Source organism: Phalangium opilio, unplaced genomic scaffold, assembly GCF_054372755.1.
Source record: "Phalangium opilio isolate 3A_F unplaced genomic scaffold, DU_Popi_V2 ptg000105l_1, whole genome shotgun sequence".
Classification (NCBI taxonomy): Eukaryota; Metazoa; Arthropoda; class Arachnida; order Opiliones; family Phalangiidae; genus Phalangium; species Phalangium opilio.
The window spans coordinates 4,038,767-4,050,590 of record NW_028324207.1 but is presented as its reverse complement, the minus strand read 5'-3'; the positions used below and the strand labels follow the sequence as shown (position 1 = coordinate 4,050,590).

Here is an 11,824-nt window from a genome sequence, read left to right as displayed (position 1 = left end):
TTAACAGAAGCACTTGTGGCCGAGTGGTTAAGGCGACAGACTTGAAATCTGTTGGGATATTCCCGCGCAGGTTCGATTCCTGCCCACTGCGTTCGAACAAACATTCTTATTCCAATGATAGCTTTAGTAGTTCCACACTTTTTGAGTGGTCTCGGTTAACAGAAGCAGTCGTGGCCGAGTGGTTAAGGCGACAGACTCGAAATCTGTTGGGATATTTCCGCGCAGGTTCGAATCCTGCCGACTGCGTTCGAACACACATACTTATTCCAATGATAGCTTTAGTAGTTCCACAATATTTTGAGTGGACTCGCTTAACAGAAGTAGTCGTGGCCGAGTGGTTAAGGCGACAGACTAGAAATCTGTTGGGATATTCCCGCGCAGGTTCGAATCCTGCCGACTGCGATTGAGCAAAGATTTTTTATTTCAATAATACCTTTGGTGGTTTTACAGATTTCTGAGTAGTCTCGGTTAATCGAAGTAGTCGTGGACGAGTGGTTAAGGCGACAGACTCGAAATCTGTAGCGATGTTCCCGCGCAGGTTCGAATCCTGCCGACTGCGTTCGAACTAACATACTTATTCCAATGATAGCTTTAGTAGTTCCACAATTTTTTGAGTGGTCTCCGTTTACAGAAGCAGTCGTGCCCGAGTGGTTAAGGCGACAGACTTGAAATCTGTTGGGATATTCCCGCGCAGGTTCGAATCCTGCCGACTGCGTTCGAACACACTTAATTATTCCAATGATAGCTTAAGTAGTTCCACAATTTTTTTAGTGGACTCGCTTGAGAGAAGCAGTCGTGGCCGAGTGGTTAAGGCGACAGACTAGAAATCTGTTGGGATATTCCGCGCAGGTTCGAATCCTGCCGACTGCCAATGAGCAAAGATATTTATTTCAATAATACCTTTGGTGGTTTCACAGATTTCTGAGGAGTCTCGGTTAATCGAAGCAGTCGTGGACGAGTGCTTAAGGCGACAGGCTCGAAATCTGTTGGGATATTTCCTCGCAGGTTCGATTCCTGCCGACTGCGTTCGAACTCACATACTTATTCCAATGATAGCTTTAGTAGTTCCACAATTTTTTAGTGGTCTCGGTTAACAGAAGCACTTGTGGCCGAGTGGTTAAGGCGACAGACTTGAAATCTGTTGGGATATTCCCGCGCAGGTTCGATTCCTGCCCACTGCGTTCGAACAAACATTCTTATTCCAATGATAGCTTTAGTAGTTCCACACTTTTTGAGTGGTCTCGGTTAACAGAAGCAGTCGTGGCCGAGTGGTTAAGGCGACAGACTAGAAATCTGTTGGGATATTCCCGCGCAGGTTCGAATCCTGCCGACTGCGATTGAGCAAAGATTTTTTATTTCAATAATACCTTTGGTGGTTTCACAGATTTCTGAGTAGTCTCGGTTAATCGAAGCAGTCGTGGACGAGTGGTTAAGGCGACAGACTCGAAATCTGTAGGGATATTACCGCGCAGGTTCGAATCCTGCCGACTGCGTTCGAACTAACATACTTATTCCAATGATAGCTTTAGTAGTTCCACACTGTTTGAGTGGTCTCGGTTAACAGAAGAAGTCGTGGCCGAGTGGTTAAGGCGACAGACTAGAAATCTGTTGGGATATTCCCGCGCAGGTTCGAATCCTGCCGACTGCGATTGAGCAAAGACTTTTTATTTCAATAATACCTTTGGTGGTTTTACAGATTTCTGAGTAGTCTCGGTTAATCGATGCAGCCGTGGACGAGTGGTTAAGGCGACAGACTCGAAATCTGAAGCGATATTCCCGCGCAGGTTCGAATCCTGCCGACTGCGTTCGAACAAACATACTTATTCCAATGATAGCTTTAGTAGTTTCACACTTTTTGAGTGGTCTCCGTTAACAGAAGCAGTCGTGGCCGAGTGGTTAAGGCGACAGACTCGAAATCTGTTGGGATAATCCCGCGCAGGTTCGAATCCTGCCGATTGCGATTGAGCAAAGATTTTTTATTTCAATAATACCTTTAGCAGTTTCACAGATTTTTGAGTGGTCTCAGTTTACAGCAGCAGTCGTGGCCGAGTGGTTAAGGCGACAGACTCGAAATTTGTTGGGATGTTTCCGCGCAGGTTCGAATCCTGCCGACTGCGTTCGAACACACATACTTATTCCAATGATAGCTTTAGTAGTTCCACCATTTTTTGAGTGGACTCGCTTAACAGAAGCAGTCGTGGCCGAGTGGTTAAGGCGACAGACTAGAAATCTGTTGGGATATTCCCGCGCAGGTTCGAATCCTGCCGACTGCGATTGAGCAAAGATTTTTTATTTCAATAATACCTTTGGTGGTTTTACAGATTTCTGAGTAGTCTCGGTTAATCGAAGCAGTCGTGGACGAGTGGTTAAGGCGACAGACTCGAAATCTGTAGCGATATTCCCGCGCAGGTTCGATTCCTGCCGACTGCGTTCGAACTCACATGCTTATTCCAATGATAGCTTTAGTAGTTCCACACTTTTTGAGTGGTCTCGGTTAACAGAAGCAGTCGTGGCCGAGTGGTTAAGGCGACAGACTAGATTTGTGTTGGGATATTCCCGCGCAGGTTCGAATCCTGCCGACTGCGATTGAGCAAAGATTTTTTATTTCAATAATACCTTTGGTGGTTTCACAGATTTCTGAGTAGTCTCGGTTAATCGAAGCAGTCGTGGACGAGTGGTTAAGGCGACAGACTCGAAATCTGTAGGGATATTACCGCGCAGGTTCGAATCCTGCCGACTGCGTTCGAACAAACATTCTTATTCCAATGAAAGCTTTAGTAGTTCCACACTTTTTGAGTGGTCTCGGTTAACAGAAGCAGTCGTGGCCGAGTGGTTAAGGCGACAGACTAGAAATCTGTTGGGATATTCCCGCGCAGGTTCGAATCCTGCCGACTGCGATTGAGCAAAGATTTTTTATTTCAATAATACCTTTGGTGGTTTCACAGATTTCTGAGTAGTTTCGGTTAATCGAAGCAGTCGTGGACGAGTGGTTAAGGCGACAGACTCGAAATATGTAGGGATATTACCGCGCAGGTTCGATTCCTGCCGACTGCGTTCGAACTCACATACTTATTCCAATGATAGCTTTATTAGTTCCACAATTTTTTAGTGGTCTCGGTTAACAGAAGCAGTCGTGGCCGAGTGGTTATGGCGACAGACTTGAAATCTGTTGGGATATTCCCGCGCAGGTTCGAATCCTGCCGACTGCGTTCGAACAAACATTCTTATTCCAATGATAGCTTTAGTAGTTCCACAATTTTTTGAGTGGTCTCGGTTAACGGAAGCAGTCGTGGCCGAGTGGCTAAGGCGACAGACTAGAAATCTGTTGGGATATTCCCGCGCAGGTTCGAATCCTGCCGACTGCGATTGAGCAAAGATTTTTTATTTCAATAATACCTTTGGTGGTTTCACAGATTTCTGAGTAGTCTCGGTTAATCGAAGCAGTCGTGGACGAGTGGTTAAGGCGACAGACTCGAAATCTGTAGGGATATTACCGCGCAGGTTCGATTCCTGCCGACTGCGTTCGAACTCACATACTTATTCCAATGATAGCTTTATTAGTTCCACAATTTTTTAGTGGTCTCGGGTAACAGAAGCAGTCGTGGCCGAGTGGCTATGGCGACAGACTTGAAATCTGTTGGGATATTCCCGCGCAGGTTCGAATCCTGCCGACTGCGTTCGAACAAACATTCTTATTCCAATGATAGCTTTAGTAGTTCCACACTTTTTGAGTGGTCTCGGGTAACAGAAGCAGTCGTGGCCGAGTGGTTAAGGCGACAGACTAGAAATCTGTTGGGATATTCCCGCGCAGGTTCGAATCCTGCCGACTGCGATTGAGCAAAGATTTTTTATTTCAATAATACCTTTGGTGGTTTCACAGATTTCTGAGTAGTCTCGGTTAATCGAAGCAGTCGTGGACGAGTGGTTAAGGCGACAGACTCGAAATCTGTAGGGATATTACCGCGCAGGTTCGAATCCTGCCGACTGCGTTCGAACTAACATACTTATTCCAATGATAGCATTAGTAGTTCCACACTTTTTGAGTGGTCTCGGTTAACAGAAGCAGTCGTGGCCGAGTGGTTAAGGCGACAGACTAGAAATCTGTTGGGATATTCCCGCGCACGTTCGAATCCTGCCGACTCCGATTGAGCAAAGATTTTTTATTTCAATAATACCTTTGGTGGTTTCACAGATTTCTGAGTAGTCTCGGTTAATCGAAGCAGTCGTGGACGAGTGGTTAAGGCGACAGACTCGAAATGTGTAGGGATATTACCGCGCAGGTTCGAATCCTGCCGACTGCGTTTGAACTAACATACTTATTCCAATGATAACTTTAGTAGTTCCACACATTTTGAGTGGTCTCGGTTAACAGAAGCAGTCGTGGCCCAGTGGTTAAGGCGACAGACTTGAAATCTGTTGGGATACTCCCGCGCAGGTTCGAATCCTGCCGACTGCGTTCGAAACCACATACTTATTCCAATGATAGCTTTAGTAGTTCCACAATTTTTTGAGTGGACTCGCTTAGCAGAAGCAGTCGTGGCCGAGTGGTTAAGGCGACTGACTAGAAATCTGTTGGGATATTCCCGCGCAGGTTCGAATCCTGCCGACTGCGATTGAGCAAAGATTTTTTATTTCAATAATACCTTTGGTGGTTTCACAGATTTCTGAGTAGTCTCGGTTAATCGAAGCAGTCGTGGACGAGTGGTTAAGGCGACAGACTCGAAATCTGTAGGGATATTACCGCACAGGTTTTAATCCTGCCGACTGCGTTCGAACTAACATACTTATTCCAATGATAACTTTAGTAGTTACACACTTTTTGAGTGGTCTCGGTTAACAGAAGCAGTCGTGGCCGAGTGGTTAAGGCGACAGACTAGAAATCTGTTGTGATATTCCCGCGCAGGTTCGAATCCTGCCGACTGCGATTGAGCAAAGATTTTTTATTTCAATAATACCTTTGGTGGTTTTACAGATTTCTGAGTAGTCTTGGTTAATTGAAGCAGTCGTGGACGAGTGGTTAAGGCGACAGACTCGAAATCTGTAGCGATATTCCCGCGCAGGTTCGAATCCTGCCGACTGCGTTCGAACTAACATACTTATTCCAATGATAGCTTTAGTAGTTCCACACTTTTTGAGTGGTCTCCGTTAACAGAAGCAGTCGTGGCCGAGTGGTTAAGGCGACAGACTCGAGATCTGTTGGGATATTCCCGCGCAGGTTCGAATCCTGCCGATTGCGATTGAGCAAAGATTTTTTATTTCAATAATACCTTTAGCAGTTTCACAGATTTTTGAGTGGTCTCGGTTAACAGAAGCAGTCGTGGCCGAGTGGTTAAGGCGACAGACTCGAAATCTGTTGGGATATTTCCGCGCAGGTTCGAATCCTGCCGACTGCGTTCGAACACACATACTTATTCCAATGATAGCTTTAGTAGTTCCACAATTTTTTGAGTGGACTCGCTTAACAGAAGTAGTCGTGGCCGAGTGGTTAAGGCGACAGACTAGAAATCTGTTGGGATATTCCCGCGCAGGTTCGAATCCTGCCGACTGCGATTGAGCAAAGATTTTTTATTTCAATAATACCTTTGGTGGTTTTACAGATTTCTGAGTAGTCTCGGTTAATCGAAGTAGTCGTGGACGAGTGGTTAAGGCGACAGACTCGAAATCTGTAGCGATGTTCCCGCGCAGGTTCGAATCCTGCCGACTGCGTTCGAACTAACATACTTATTCCAATGATAGCTTTAGTAGTTCCACAATTTTTTGAGTGGTCTCCGTTTACAGAAGCAGTCGTGGCCGAGTGGTTAAGGCGACAGACTTGAAATCTGTTGGGATATTCCCGCGCAGGTTCGAATCCTGCCGACTGCGTTCGAACACACATAATTATTCCAATGATAGCTTAAGTAGTTCCACAATTTTTTTAGTGGACTCGCTTGAGAGAAGCAGTCGTGGCCGAGTGGTTAAGGCGACAGACTAGAAATCTGTTGGGATATTCCGCGCAGGTTCGAATCCTGCCGACTGCCAATGAGCAAAGATATTTATTTCAATAATACCTTTGGTGGTTTCACAGATTTCTGAGGAGTCTCGGTTAATCGAAGCAGTCGTGGACGAGTGCTTAAGGCGACAGGCTCGAAATCTGTTGGGATATTTCCTCGCAGGTTCGATTCCTGCCGACTGCGTTCGAACTCACATACTTATTCCAATGATAGCTTTAGTAGTTCCACAATTTTTTAGTGGTCTCGGTTAACATAAGCACTTGTGGCCGAGTGGTTAAGGCGACAGACTTGAAATCTGTTGGGATATTCCCGCGCAGGTTCGATTCCTGCCGACTGCGTTCGAACAAACATTCTTATTCCAATGATAGCTTTAGTAGTTCCACACTTTTTGAGTGGTCTCGGTTAACAGAAGCAGTCGTGGCCGAGTGGTTAAGGCGACAGACTAGAAATCTGTTGGGATATTCCCGCGCAGGTTCGAATCCTGCCGACTGCGTTCGAACAAACATTCTTATTCCAATAATAGCTTTAGTAGTTCCACACTTTTTTGAGTGGTCTCGGTTAACAGAAGCAGTCGTGGCCGAGTGGTTAAGGCGACAGACTAGAAATCTGTTGGGATATTCCCGCGCAGGTTCGAATCCTGCCGACTGCGTTCGAACTCACATACTTATTCCAATGATAGCTTTAGTAGTTCCACACTTTTTGAGTGGTCTCCGTTAACAGAAGCAGTCGTGGCCGAGTGGTTAAGGCGACAGACTCGAAATCTGTTGGGATATTCCCGCGCAGGTTCGAATCCTGCCGACTGCGATTGAGCAAAGATTTTTTATTTCAATAATACCTTTGGTGGTTTTACAGATTTCTGAGTTGTCTCGGTTAATCGAAGCAGTCGTGGCCGAGTGGTTAAGGCGACAGACTCGAAATCTGTTGGGATATTTCCGCGCAGGTTCGTATCCTGCCGACTACGTTCGAACTCACGTACTTATTTCAATGATAGCTTTAGTAGTTCCACAATTTTTTAGTGGTCTCGGTTAACAGAAGCAGTCGTGGCCGAGTGGTTAAGGCGACAGACTCGAAATCTGTTGGGATATTTCCGCGCAGGTTCGAATCCTGCCGACTGCGTTCGAATTCACGTACTTATTTCAATGATAGCTTTAGTAGTTCCACAATTTTTTTGTGGTCTCGGTTAACAGAAGCAGTCGTGGCCGAGTGGTTAAGGCGAAAGACTTGAAATCTGTTGGGATACTCCCGCGCAGGTTAGAATCCTGCCGACTGCGTTCGAACACACATACTTATTCCAATGATAGCTTTAGTAGTTCCACAATTTTTTGAGTGGACTCGCTTAACAGAAGCAGTCGTGGCCGAGTGGTTAAGGCGACAGACTAGAAATCTGTTGGGATATTCCCGCGCAGGTTCGAATCCTGCCGACTGCGAATGAGCAAAGATTTTTTATTTCAATAATACCTTTGGTGGTTTCACAGATTTCTGAGTAGTCTCGGTTAATCGAAGCAGTCGTGGACGAGTGCTTAAGGCGACAGACTCGAAATCTGTTGGGATATTCCCGCGCAGGTTCGAATCCTGCCGATTGCGATTGAGCAAAGGTTTTTTATTTCAATAATACCTTTAGCAGTTTCACAGATTTTTGAGTGGTCTCAGTTAACAGCAGCAGTCGTGGCCGAGTGGTTAAGGCGACAGACTCGAAATCTGTAGCGATATTCCCGCGCAGGTTCGAATCCTGCCGACTGCGTTCGAACTCACATATTTATTCCAATGATAGCTTTAGTAGTTCCACACTTTTTGAGTGGTCTCCGTTAACAGAAGCAGTCGTGGCCGAGTGGTTAAGGCGACAGACTCGAAATCTGTTGGGATATTCCCGCGCAGGTTCGAATCCTGCCGATTGCGATTGAGCAAAGATTTTTTATTTCAATAATACCTTTAGCAGTTTCACAGATTTTTGAGTGGTCTCAGTTAACAGCAGCAGTCGTGGCCGAGTGGTTAAGGCGACAGTCTCGAAATCTGTTGGGATATTTCCGCGCAGGTTCGTATCCTGCCGACTGCGTTCGAACTCACACACTTATTCCAATGATAGCTTTAGTAGTTCCACAATTTTTTAGTGGTCTCGGTTAACAGAAGTAGTCTTGGCCGAGTGGTTAAGGCGACAGACTTGAAATCTGTTGGGATATTCCCGCGCAGGTTCGAATCCTGCCGACTGCGTTCGAACAAACATTCTTATTCCAATAATAGCTTTAGTAGTTCCACACTTTTTTGAGTGGTCTCGGTCAACAGAAGCAGTCGTGGCCGAGTGGTTAAGGCGACAGACTAGAAATCTGTTGGGATATTCCCGCGCAGGTTCGAATCCTGCCGACTGCGACTGAGCAAAGATTTTTTATTTCAATAATACCTTTGGTGGTTTCACAGATTTCTGAGTAGTCTCGGTTAATCGAAGCAGTCGTAGACGAGTGCTTAAGGCGACAGACTCGAAATCTGTTGGGATATTCCCTCGCAGGTTCGATCCTGCCGACTGTGTTCGAACTCACATATTTATTCCAATGATAGCTTTAGTAGTTCCACACTTTTTGAGTGGTCTCCGTTAACAGAAGCAGTCGTGGCCGAGTGGTTAAGGCGACAGACTCGAAATCTGTTGGGATATTCCCGCGCAGGTTCGAATCCTGCCGATTGCGATTGAGCAAAGATTTTTTATTTCAATAATACCTTTAGCAGTTTCACATATTTTTGAGTGGTCTCAGTTAACAGCAGCAGTCGTGGCCGAGTGGTTAAGGCGACAGACTCGAAATCTGTTGGGAAATTTCCGCGCAGGTTCGAATCCTGCCGACTGCGTTCGAACTCACGTACTTATTTCAATGATAGCTTTAGTAGTTTCACAATTTTTTAGTGGTCTTGGTTAACAGAAGCAGTCGTGGCCGAGTGGTTAAGGCGACAGACTCGAAATCTGTTGGGATATTTCCGCGCAGGTTCGAATCCTGCCGACTGCGTTCGAATTCACGTACTTATTTCAATGATAGCTTTAGTAGTTCCACAATTTTTTAGTGGTCTCGGTTAACAGAAGCAGTAGTGGCCGAGTGGTTAAGGCGACAGACTTGAAATCTGTTGAGATACTCCCGCGCAGGTTCGAATCCTGCCGACTGCGTTCGAACACACATACTTATTCCAATGATAGCTTTAGTAGTTCCACAATTTTTTGAGTGGACTCGCTTAACAGAAGCAGTCGGGGCCGAGTGGTTAAGGCGACAGACTAGAAATCTGTTGGGATATTCCCGCGCAGGTTCGAATCCTGCCGACTGCGATTGAGCAAAGATTTTTTATTTCAATAATACCTTTGGTGGTTTTACAGATTTCTGAGTAGTCTCGGTTAATCGAAGCAGTCGCGGACGAGTGCTTAAGGCGACAGACTCGAAATCTGTTGGGATATTCCCGCGCAGGTTCGAATCCTGCCGATTGCGATTGAGCAAAGGTTTTTTATTTCAATAATACCTTTAGCAGTTTCACAGATTTTTGAGTGGTCTCAGTTAACAGCAGCAGTCGTGGCCGAGTGGTTAAGGCGACAGACTCGAAATCTGTTGGGATATTTCCGCGCAGGTTCGTATCCTGCCGACTGCGTTCGAACTCACGTACTTATTTCAATGATAGCATTAGTAGTTCCAAAACTTTTTAGTGGTCTCGGTTAACAGAAGCAGTCGTGGCCGAGTGGTTAAGGCGACAGACTCGAAATCTGTTGGGATACTCCCGCGCAGGTTAGAATCCTGCCGACTGCGTTCGAACACACATACTTATTCCAATGATAGCTTTAGTAGTTCCACAATTTTTTGAGTGGACTCGCTTAACAGAAGCAGTCGTGGCCGAGTGGTTAAGGCGACAGACTAGAAATCTGTTGGGATATTCCCGCGCAGGTTCGAATCCTGCCGACTGCGAATGAGCAAAGATTTTTTATTTCAATAATACCTTTGGTGGTTTCACAGATTTCTGAGTAGTCTCGGTTAATCGAAGCAGTCGTGGACGAGTGCTTAAGGCGACAGACTCGAAATCTGTTGGGATATTCCCGCGCAGGTTCGAATCCTGCCGATTGCGATTGAGCAAAGGTTTTTTATTTCAATAATACCTTTAGCAGTTTCACAGATTTTTGAGTGGTCTCAGTTAACAGCAGCAGTCGTGGCCGAGTGGTTAAGGCGACAGACTCGAAATCTGTTGGGATATTTCCGCGCAGGTTCGTATCCTGCCGACTGCGTTCGAACTCACGTACTTATTTCAATGATAGCATTAGTAGTTCCAAAATTTTTTAGTGGTCTCGGTTAACAGAAGCAGTCGTGGCCGAGTGGTTAAGGCGACAGACTCGAAATCTGTTGGGATATTTCCGCGCAGGTTCGTATCCTGCCGACTGCGTTCGAACTCACGTACTTATTTCAATGATAGCATTAGTAGTTCCAAAATTTTTTAGTGGTCTCGGTTAACAGAAGCAGTCGTGGCCGAGTGGTTAAGGCGACAGACTTGAAATCTGTTGGGATACTCCCGCGCAGGTTCGAATCCTGCCGACTGCGTTCGAACACACATACTTATTCCAATGATAGCTTCAGTAGTTCCACAATTTTTTTGAGTGGACTCGCTTAACAGAAGCAGTCGTGGCCGAGTGCTTAAGGCGACAGACTAGAAATCTGTTGGGATATTCCCGCGCAGGTTCGAATCCTGCCGACTGCGATTGAGCAAAGATTTTTTATTTCAATAATACCTTTGGTGGTTTTACAGATTTCTGAGTAGTCTCAGTTAATCGAAGCAGTCGTGGACGAGTGGTTAAGGCGACAGACTCGAAATCTGTAGCGATATTCCCGCGCAGGTTCGAATCCTGCCGACTGCGTTCGAACTAACATACTTATTCCAATGATAGCTTTAGTAGTTCCACACTTTTTGAGTGGTCTCCGTTAACAGAAGCAGTCGTGGCCGAGTGGTTAAGGCAACAGACTCGAAATCTGTTGGGATATTCCCGCGCAGGTTCGAATCCTGCCGATTGCGATTGAGCAAAGATTTTTTATTTCAATAATACCTTTAGCAGTTTCACAGATTTTTGAGTGGTCTCAGTTAACAGCAGCAGTCGTGGCCGAGTGGTTAAGGCGACAGTCTCGAAATCTGTTGGGATATTTCCGCGCAGGTTCGTATCCTGCCGACTGCTTTCGAACTCACACACTTATTCCAATGATAGCTTTAGTAGTTCCACAATTTTTTAGTGGTCTCGGTTAACAGAAGCAGTCGTGGCCGAGTGGTTAAGGCGACAGACTTGAAATCTGTTGGGATATTCCCGCGCAGGTTCGAATCCTGCCGACTGCGACTGAGCAAAGATTTTTTATTTCAATAATACCTTTGGTGGTTTCACAGATTTCTGAGTAGTCTCGGTTAATCGAAGCAGTCGTAGACGAGTGCTTAAGGCGACAGACTCGAAATCTGTTGGGATATTCCCTCGCAGGTTCGATTCCTGCCGACTGCGTTCGAACTCACATACTTATTCCAATGATAGCTTTAGTAGTTCCACACTTTTTGAGTGGTCTTGGTTAACAGAAGCAGTCGTGGCCGAGTGGTTAAGGCGACAGACTCGAAATCTGTTGGGATATTCCCGCGCAGGTTCGAATCCTGCCGACTGCGTTCGAATTCACGTACTTATTTCAATGATAGCTTTAGTAGTTCCACAATTTTTTAGTGGTCTCGGTTAACAGAAGCAGTAGTGGCCGAGTGGTTAAGGCGACAGACTTGAAATCTGTTGAGATACTCCCGCGCAGGTTCGAATCCTGCCGACTGCGTTCGAACACACATACTTATTCCAATGATAGCTTTAGTAG

At 45.8% G+C, this 11,824-nt stretch overlaps 72 non-coding genes across 72 annotated transcripts; all 72 read left to right on the top strand.

Moving 5' to 3' along the window:
* Positions 1–9: 9 nt before the first annotated feature.
* Positions 10–91, top strand: TRNAS-UGA (transfer RNA serine (anticodon UGA)). Its single transcript has one exon. It is a non-coding gene; the product is annotated as a tRNA-Ser (tRNA).
* A 73-nt stretch (positions 92–164) lies between these two features.
* On the top strand, positions 165–246 carry TRNAS-CGA (transfer RNA serine (anticodon CGA)). The gene has a single exon. It is a non-coding gene; the product is annotated as a tRNA-Ser (tRNA).
* A 74-nt stretch (positions 247–320) lies between these two features.
* TRNAS-AGA (transfer RNA serine (anticodon AGA)) lies at positions 321–402 on the top strand. The gene has a single exon. It is a non-coding gene; the product is annotated as a tRNA-Ser (tRNA).
* Positions 403–477: 75 nt separating this feature from the next.
* On the top strand, positions 478–559 carry TRNAS-CGA (transfer RNA serine (anticodon CGA)). Its single transcript has one exon. It is a non-coding gene; the product is annotated as a tRNA-Ser (tRNA).
* Positions 560–633: 74 nt separating this feature from the next.
* Positions 634–715, top strand: TRNAS-UGA (transfer RNA serine (anticodon UGA)). Its single transcript has one exon. It is a non-coding gene; the product is annotated as a tRNA-Ser (tRNA).
* A 74-nt stretch (positions 716–789) lies between these two features.
* Positions 790–870, top strand: TRNAS-AGA (transfer RNA serine (anticodon AGA)). The gene has a single exon. It is a non-coding gene; the product is annotated as a tRNA-Ser (tRNA).
* Positions 871–944: 74 nt separating this feature from the next.
* Positions 945–1,026, top strand: TRNAS-CGA (transfer RNA serine (anticodon CGA)). Its single transcript has one exon. It is a non-coding gene; the product is annotated as a tRNA-Ser (tRNA).
* Positions 1,027–1,099: 73 nt separating this feature from the next.
* TRNAS-UGA (transfer RNA serine (anticodon UGA)) lies at positions 1,100–1,181 on the top strand. Its single transcript has one exon. It is a non-coding gene; the product is annotated as a tRNA-Ser (tRNA).
* Positions 1,182–1,254: 73 nt separating this feature from the next.
* TRNAS-AGA (transfer RNA serine (anticodon AGA)) lies at positions 1,255–1,336 on the top strand. Its single transcript has one exon. It is a non-coding gene; the product is annotated as a tRNA-Ser (tRNA).
* Positions 1,337–1,411: 75 nt separating this feature from the next.
* Positions 1,412–1,493, top strand: TRNAS-CGA (transfer RNA serine (anticodon CGA)). The gene has a single exon. It is a non-coding gene; the product is annotated as a tRNA-Ser (tRNA).
* Positions 1,494–1,566: 73 nt separating this feature from the next.
* On the top strand, positions 1,567–1,648 carry TRNAS-AGA (transfer RNA serine (anticodon AGA)). The gene has a single exon. It is a non-coding gene; the product is annotated as a tRNA-Ser (tRNA).
* A 230-nt stretch (positions 1,649–1,878) lies between these two features.
* On the top strand, positions 1,879–1,960 carry TRNAS-CGA (transfer RNA serine (anticodon CGA)). Its single transcript has one exon. It is a non-coding gene; the product is annotated as a tRNA-Ser (tRNA).
* A 75-nt stretch (positions 1,961–2,035) lies between these two features.
* Positions 2,036–2,117, top strand: TRNAS-CGA (transfer RNA serine (anticodon CGA)). The gene has a single exon. It is a non-coding gene; the product is annotated as a tRNA-Ser (tRNA).
* Positions 2,118–2,191: 74 nt separating this feature from the next.
* On the top strand, positions 2,192–2,273 carry TRNAS-AGA (transfer RNA serine (anticodon AGA)). Its single transcript has one exon. It is a non-coding gene; the product is annotated as a tRNA-Ser (tRNA).
* Positions 2,274–2,348: 75 nt separating this feature from the next.
* On the top strand, positions 2,349–2,430 carry TRNAS-CGA (transfer RNA serine (anticodon CGA)). The gene has a single exon. It is a non-coding gene; the product is annotated as a tRNA-Ser (tRNA).
* Positions 2,431–2,503: 73 nt separating this feature from the next.
* On the top strand, positions 2,504–2,585 carry TRNAS-AGA (transfer RNA serine (anticodon AGA)). The gene has a single exon. It is a non-coding gene; the product is annotated as a tRNA-Ser (tRNA).
* A 75-nt stretch (positions 2,586–2,660) lies between these two features.
* Positions 2,661–2,742, top strand: TRNAS-CGA (transfer RNA serine (anticodon CGA)). The gene has a single exon. It is a non-coding gene; the product is annotated as a tRNA-Ser (tRNA).
* Positions 2,743–2,815: 73 nt separating this feature from the next.
* TRNAS-AGA (transfer RNA serine (anticodon AGA)) lies at positions 2,816–2,897 on the top strand. The gene has a single exon. It is a non-coding gene; the product is annotated as a tRNA-Ser (tRNA).
* Positions 2,898–2,972: 75 nt separating this feature from the next.
* On the top strand, positions 2,973–3,054 carry TRNAS-CGA (transfer RNA serine (anticodon CGA)). The gene has a single exon. It is a non-coding gene; the product is annotated as a tRNA-Ser (tRNA).
* A 73-nt stretch (positions 3,055–3,127) lies between these two features.
* On the top strand, positions 3,128–3,209 carry TRNAS-UGA (transfer RNA serine (anticodon UGA)). The gene has a single exon. It is a non-coding gene; the product is annotated as a tRNA-Ser (tRNA).
* Positions 3,210–3,283: 74 nt separating this feature from the next.
* On the top strand, positions 3,284–3,365 carry TRNAS-AGA (transfer RNA serine (anticodon AGA)). Its single transcript has one exon. It is a non-coding gene; the product is annotated as a tRNA-Ser (tRNA).
* A 75-nt stretch (positions 3,366–3,440) lies between these two features.
* Positions 3,441–3,522, top strand: TRNAS-CGA (transfer RNA serine (anticodon CGA)). Its single transcript has one exon. It is a non-coding gene; the product is annotated as a tRNA-Ser (tRNA).
* Positions 3,523–3,595: 73 nt separating this feature from the next.
* TRNAS-UGA (transfer RNA serine (anticodon UGA)) lies at positions 3,596–3,677 on the top strand. Its single transcript has one exon. It is a non-coding gene; the product is annotated as a tRNA-Ser (tRNA).
* A 73-nt stretch (positions 3,678–3,750) lies between these two features.
* TRNAS-AGA (transfer RNA serine (anticodon AGA)) lies at positions 3,751–3,832 on the top strand. The gene has a single exon. It is a non-coding gene; the product is annotated as a tRNA-Ser (tRNA).
* Positions 3,833–3,907: 75 nt separating this feature from the next.
* Positions 3,908–3,989, top strand: TRNAS-CGA (transfer RNA serine (anticodon CGA)). The gene has a single exon. It is a non-coding gene; the product is annotated as a tRNA-Ser (tRNA).
* Positions 3,990–4,062: 73 nt separating this feature from the next.
* Positions 4,063–4,144, top strand: TRNAS-AGA (transfer RNA serine (anticodon AGA)). Its single transcript has one exon. It is a non-coding gene; the product is annotated as a tRNA-Ser (tRNA).
* A 75-nt stretch (positions 4,145–4,219) lies between these two features.
* TRNAS-CGA (transfer RNA serine (anticodon CGA)) lies at positions 4,220–4,301 on the top strand. The gene has a single exon. It is a non-coding gene; the product is annotated as a tRNA-Ser (tRNA).
* Positions 4,302–4,374: 73 nt separating this feature from the next.
* Positions 4,375–4,456, top strand: TRNAS-UGA (transfer RNA serine (anticodon UGA)). Its single transcript has one exon. It is a non-coding gene; the product is annotated as a tRNA-Ser (tRNA).
* Positions 4,457–4,530: 74 nt separating this feature from the next.
* On the top strand, positions 4,531–4,612 carry TRNAS-AGA (transfer RNA serine (anticodon AGA)). Its single transcript has one exon. It is a non-coding gene; the product is annotated as a tRNA-Ser (tRNA).
* A 230-nt stretch (positions 4,613–4,842) lies between these two features.
* On the top strand, positions 4,843–4,924 carry TRNAS-AGA (transfer RNA serine (anticodon AGA)). The gene has a single exon. It is a non-coding gene; the product is annotated as a tRNA-Ser (tRNA).
* A 75-nt stretch (positions 4,925–4,999) lies between these two features.
* On the top strand, positions 5,000–5,081 carry TRNAS-CGA (transfer RNA serine (anticodon CGA)). Its single transcript has one exon. It is a non-coding gene; the product is annotated as a tRNA-Ser (tRNA).
* Positions 5,082–5,154: 73 nt separating this feature from the next.
* On the top strand, positions 5,155–5,236 carry TRNAS-CGA (transfer RNA serine (anticodon CGA)). The gene has a single exon. It is a non-coding gene; the product is annotated as a tRNA-Ser (tRNA).
* A 75-nt stretch (positions 5,237–5,311) lies between these two features.
* On the top strand, positions 5,312–5,393 carry TRNAS-CGA (transfer RNA serine (anticodon CGA)). Its single transcript has one exon. It is a non-coding gene; the product is annotated as a tRNA-Ser (tRNA).
* A 74-nt stretch (positions 5,394–5,467) lies between these two features.
* Positions 5,468–5,549, top strand: TRNAS-AGA (transfer RNA serine (anticodon AGA)). The gene has a single exon. It is a non-coding gene; the product is annotated as a tRNA-Ser (tRNA).
* Positions 5,550–5,624: 75 nt separating this feature from the next.
* Positions 5,625–5,706, top strand: TRNAS-CGA (transfer RNA serine (anticodon CGA)). The gene has a single exon. It is a non-coding gene; the product is annotated as a tRNA-Ser (tRNA).
* Positions 5,707–5,780: 74 nt separating this feature from the next.
* On the top strand, positions 5,781–5,862 carry TRNAS-UGA (transfer RNA serine (anticodon UGA)). The gene has a single exon. It is a non-coding gene; the product is annotated as a tRNA-Ser (tRNA).
* Positions 5,863–5,936: 74 nt separating this feature from the next.
* Positions 5,937–6,017, top strand: TRNAS-AGA (transfer RNA serine (anticodon AGA)). The gene has a single exon. It is a non-coding gene; the product is annotated as a tRNA-Ser (tRNA).
* Positions 6,018–6,091: 74 nt separating this feature from the next.
* Positions 6,092–6,173, top strand: TRNAS-CGA (transfer RNA serine (anticodon CGA)). Its single transcript has one exon. It is a non-coding gene; the product is annotated as a tRNA-Ser (tRNA).
* Positions 6,174–6,246: 73 nt separating this feature from the next.
* On the top strand, positions 6,247–6,328 carry TRNAS-UGA (transfer RNA serine (anticodon UGA)). The gene has a single exon. It is a non-coding gene; the product is annotated as a tRNA-Ser (tRNA).
* Positions 6,329–6,401: 73 nt separating this feature from the next.
* TRNAS-AGA (transfer RNA serine (anticodon AGA)) lies at positions 6,402–6,483 on the top strand. Its single transcript has one exon. It is a non-coding gene; the product is annotated as a tRNA-Ser (tRNA).
* Positions 6,484–6,557: 74 nt separating this feature from the next.
* On the top strand, positions 6,558–6,639 carry TRNAS-AGA (transfer RNA serine (anticodon AGA)). The gene has a single exon. It is a non-coding gene; the product is annotated as a tRNA-Ser (tRNA).
* A 73-nt stretch (positions 6,640–6,712) lies between these two features.
* TRNAS-CGA (transfer RNA serine (anticodon CGA)) lies at positions 6,713–6,794 on the top strand. The gene has a single exon. It is a non-coding gene; the product is annotated as a tRNA-Ser (tRNA).
* A 75-nt stretch (positions 6,795–6,869) lies between these two features.
* On the top strand, positions 6,870–6,951 carry TRNAS-CGA (transfer RNA serine (anticodon CGA)). Its single transcript has one exon. It is a non-coding gene; the product is annotated as a tRNA-Ser (tRNA).
* Positions 6,952–7,024: 73 nt separating this feature from the next.
* On the top strand, positions 7,025–7,106 carry TRNAS-CGA (transfer RNA serine (anticodon CGA)). The gene has a single exon. It is a non-coding gene; the product is annotated as a tRNA-Ser (tRNA).
* A 73-nt stretch (positions 7,107–7,179) lies between these two features.
* On the top strand, positions 7,180–7,261 carry TRNAS-UGA (transfer RNA serine (anticodon UGA)). The gene has a single exon. It is a non-coding gene; the product is annotated as a tRNA-Ser (tRNA).
* Positions 7,262–7,335: 74 nt separating this feature from the next.
* Positions 7,336–7,417, top strand: TRNAS-AGA (transfer RNA serine (anticodon AGA)). Its single transcript has one exon. It is a non-coding gene; the product is annotated as a tRNA-Ser (tRNA).
* A 75-nt stretch (positions 7,418–7,492) lies between these two features.
* On the top strand, positions 7,493–7,574 carry TRNAS-CGA (transfer RNA serine (anticodon CGA)). Its single transcript has one exon. It is a non-coding gene; the product is annotated as a tRNA-Ser (tRNA).
* Positions 7,575–7,649: 75 nt separating this feature from the next.
* On the top strand, positions 7,650–7,731 carry TRNAS-CGA (transfer RNA serine (anticodon CGA)). The gene has a single exon. It is a non-coding gene; the product is annotated as a tRNA-Ser (tRNA).
* Positions 7,732–7,804: 73 nt separating this feature from the next.
* Positions 7,805–7,886, top strand: TRNAS-CGA (transfer RNA serine (anticodon CGA)). The gene has a single exon. It is a non-coding gene; the product is annotated as a tRNA-Ser (tRNA).
* Positions 7,887–7,961: 75 nt separating this feature from the next.
* TRNAS-CGA (transfer RNA serine (anticodon CGA)) lies at positions 7,962–8,043 on the top strand. Its single transcript has one exon. It is a non-coding gene; the product is annotated as a tRNA-Ser (tRNA).
* A 73-nt stretch (positions 8,044–8,116) lies between these two features.
* On the top strand, positions 8,117–8,198 carry TRNAS-UGA (transfer RNA serine (anticodon UGA)). Its single transcript has one exon. It is a non-coding gene; the product is annotated as a tRNA-Ser (tRNA).
* A 74-nt stretch (positions 8,199–8,272) lies between these two features.
* Positions 8,273–8,354, top strand: TRNAS-AGA (transfer RNA serine (anticodon AGA)). Its single transcript has one exon. It is a non-coding gene; the product is annotated as a tRNA-Ser (tRNA).
* Positions 8,355–8,583: 229 nt separating this feature from the next.
* TRNAS-CGA (transfer RNA serine (anticodon CGA)) lies at positions 8,584–8,665 on the top strand. The gene has a single exon. It is a non-coding gene; the product is annotated as a tRNA-Ser (tRNA).
* A 75-nt stretch (positions 8,666–8,740) lies between these two features.
* Positions 8,741–8,822, top strand: TRNAS-CGA (transfer RNA serine (anticodon CGA)). Its single transcript has one exon. It is a non-coding gene; the product is annotated as a tRNA-Ser (tRNA).
* Positions 8,823–8,895: 73 nt separating this feature from the next.
* On the top strand, positions 8,896–8,977 carry TRNAS-CGA (transfer RNA serine (anticodon CGA)). The gene has a single exon. It is a non-coding gene; the product is annotated as a tRNA-Ser (tRNA).
* Positions 8,978–9,050: 73 nt separating this feature from the next.
* Positions 9,051–9,132, top strand: TRNAS-UGA (transfer RNA serine (anticodon UGA)). The gene has a single exon. It is a non-coding gene; the product is annotated as a tRNA-Ser (tRNA).
* Positions 9,133–9,206: 74 nt separating this feature from the next.
* TRNAS-AGA (transfer RNA serine (anticodon AGA)) lies at positions 9,207–9,288 on the top strand. The gene has a single exon. It is a non-coding gene; the product is annotated as a tRNA-Ser (tRNA).
* A 232-nt stretch (positions 9,289–9,520) lies between these two features.
* Positions 9,521–9,602, top strand: TRNAS-CGA (transfer RNA serine (anticodon CGA)). Its single transcript has one exon. It is a non-coding gene; the product is annotated as a tRNA-Ser (tRNA).
* A 73-nt stretch (positions 9,603–9,675) lies between these two features.
* On the top strand, positions 9,676–9,757 carry TRNAS-CGA (transfer RNA serine (anticodon CGA)). Its single transcript has one exon. It is a non-coding gene; the product is annotated as a tRNA-Ser (tRNA).
* A 74-nt stretch (positions 9,758–9,831) lies between these two features.
* On the top strand, positions 9,832–9,913 carry TRNAS-AGA (transfer RNA serine (anticodon AGA)). Its single transcript has one exon. It is a non-coding gene; the product is annotated as a tRNA-Ser (tRNA).
* A 75-nt stretch (positions 9,914–9,988) lies between these two features.
* Positions 9,989–10,070, top strand: TRNAS-CGA (transfer RNA serine (anticodon CGA)). Its single transcript has one exon. It is a non-coding gene; the product is annotated as a tRNA-Ser (tRNA).
* A 75-nt stretch (positions 10,071–10,145) lies between these two features.
* Positions 10,146–10,227, top strand: TRNAS-CGA (transfer RNA serine (anticodon CGA)). The gene has a single exon. It is a non-coding gene; the product is annotated as a tRNA-Ser (tRNA).
* Positions 10,228–10,300: 73 nt separating this feature from the next.
* On the top strand, positions 10,301–10,382 carry TRNAS-CGA (transfer RNA serine (anticodon CGA)). Its single transcript has one exon. It is a non-coding gene; the product is annotated as a tRNA-Ser (tRNA).
* Positions 10,383–10,455: 73 nt separating this feature from the next.
* On the top strand, positions 10,456–10,537 carry TRNAS-UGA (transfer RNA serine (anticodon UGA)). Its single transcript has one exon. It is a non-coding gene; the product is annotated as a tRNA-Ser (tRNA).
* A 75-nt stretch (positions 10,538–10,612) lies between these two features.
* On the top strand, positions 10,613–10,694 carry TRNAS-AGA (transfer RNA serine (anticodon AGA)). Its single transcript has one exon. It is a non-coding gene; the product is annotated as a tRNA-Ser (tRNA).
* A 75-nt stretch (positions 10,695–10,769) lies between these two features.
* On the top strand, positions 10,770–10,851 carry TRNAS-CGA (transfer RNA serine (anticodon CGA)). Its single transcript has one exon. It is a non-coding gene; the product is annotated as a tRNA-Ser (tRNA).
* A 73-nt stretch (positions 10,852–10,924) lies between these two features.
* Positions 10,925–11,006, top strand: TRNAS-CGA (transfer RNA serine (anticodon CGA)). Its single transcript has one exon. It is a non-coding gene; the product is annotated as a tRNA-Ser (tRNA).
* Positions 11,007–11,081: 75 nt separating this feature from the next.
* TRNAS-CGA (transfer RNA serine (anticodon CGA)) lies at positions 11,082–11,163 on the top strand. Its single transcript has one exon. It is a non-coding gene; the product is annotated as a tRNA-Ser (tRNA).
* Positions 11,164–11,236: 73 nt separating this feature from the next.
* Positions 11,237–11,318, top strand: TRNAS-UGA (transfer RNA serine (anticodon UGA)). Its single transcript has one exon. It is a non-coding gene; the product is annotated as a tRNA-Ser (tRNA).
* Positions 11,319–11,393: 75 nt separating this feature from the next.
* On the top strand, positions 11,394–11,475 carry TRNAS-CGA (transfer RNA serine (anticodon CGA)). Its single transcript has one exon. It is a non-coding gene; the product is annotated as a tRNA-Ser (tRNA).
* A 73-nt stretch (positions 11,476–11,548) lies between these two features.
* Positions 11,549–11,630, top strand: TRNAS-CGA (transfer RNA serine (anticodon CGA)). The gene has a single exon. It is a non-coding gene; the product is annotated as a tRNA-Ser (tRNA).
* Positions 11,631–11,703: 73 nt separating this feature from the next.
* Positions 11,704–11,785, top strand: TRNAS-UGA (transfer RNA serine (anticodon UGA)). The gene has a single exon. It is a non-coding gene; the product is annotated as a tRNA-Ser (tRNA).
* Positions 11,786–11,824: the final 39 nt, after the last annotated feature.